Here is a 1,301-nt window from a genome sequence, read left to right as displayed (position 1 = left end):
GACAAACAGACTCGGGTCTTCCAAATGTTCACAAATATGATAAAGAATGGGAAATTATTCTATGGATTCAGGTTTACATTGCAAGGTGGATCGGCGTCCAAATTCTAACAATTTACCCTTAAAAAATTCACAATTTGTATACTACGAACAGACAATGTTAACATATATATAATTGATTACCTTATTTTGTATTCACAAGTTCCATTCAAACATTGTAGTCACACAATATTTACAAATTAGAATTTGATAATCATGACAGTTGTTATACTTTTTTACGTTCGCTTGAAAGTGTTTTGTTTAACATCAAGATTCCATGGCCCAATGGATAAGGTGTTGGTCTATAAAACCAGAGATTTTGCGTTCGATCCCCAATGGAGTCGTATTGCCTAAAAACAAAAAATGTCATATAGGCACATAATTTCATAATAATCCAATACATAATTTACCTTTAAAAAATTCACAATTTGTATACTACGAACACACAATGTTAACATATATGTAATTTATTAACTTTTTGTATTCACAAGTTCCATTCAAACATTGTAGTCACACAAAATTTACAAATTAGAATTTGATAACCATGACAGTTGTTCTGTTTTTTTTTTTTACCTTCGATTGAAAGTATCATATTTAACATTAAGATTCTATAGCCCAATGGATAAGGAGCTGGTCTACGGTACTTGAGATCTTAGGTTTGAGCCCCAGTTTCATAATTTAGGACATAAATTACGTAAGATATTGAACTATCGTCAAAATTAAAATGCAAAATTTCATCGTTTAACTTTTAAATTCATAAAAATGATTGAGAATAACAAATTATTCTATGGATTCGGGTACACATTGCAGGTCGGATCTGCATCAAAATGTTCAAAATTTACATAATAAATATTTACAATTTACCTTTAAAAAATTCACAATTTGTATACTACGAACACACAACAATGTTGACATATATTTAATTGATTACCTTGTTTTGTATTCACAAGTTCCATTCAAACATTGTAGTCACACAATATTTACAAATTAGAATTTTATAACCATGGCAGTTGTTATACTTTTTTAAGTTCGCTTGAAAATGTCTTGTTTAACATCAAGACTCCATGGCCCAATAGATAAGGTGTTAATTTACGAAACCAGGGATTCTGGGATCAATCCCCTGTGGAGTCGTATTGCCTAAAAACTAAATATGTCATATAGGCACATAATTTCGTAATCTAATACATAATTAACTTTAAAAAATTCACAATTTGAATACTACGAACACACAATGTTAACATATATGTAATTGATTACCTTGTTTT

General features: G+C 29.4%; 1 non-coding gene across 1 annotated transcript; it reads left to right on the top strand.

The window, feature by feature from the left end:
- The first annotated feature begins 307 nt into the window (after positions 1 to 307).
- Positions 308 to 380, top strand: TRNAY-AUA. The gene has a single exon. It is a non-coding gene; the product is annotated as a tRNA-Tyr (tRNA).
- The last annotated feature ends 921 nt before the right edge of the window (positions 381 to 1,301 follow it).

The sequence above is a fragment of the Ipomoea nil genome, unplaced genomic scaffold (genome assembly GCF_001879475.1).
Source record: "Ipomoea nil cultivar Tokyo-kokei standard unplaced genomic scaffold, Asagao_1.1 scaffold0114, whole genome shotgun sequence".
In the NCBI taxonomy this organism is placed as follows: domain Eukaryota; kingdom Viridiplantae; phylum Streptophyta; class Magnoliopsida; order Solanales; family Convolvulaceae; genus Ipomoea; species Ipomoea nil.
This window is presented reverse-complemented; position numbering and strand designations above follow the sequence as displayed.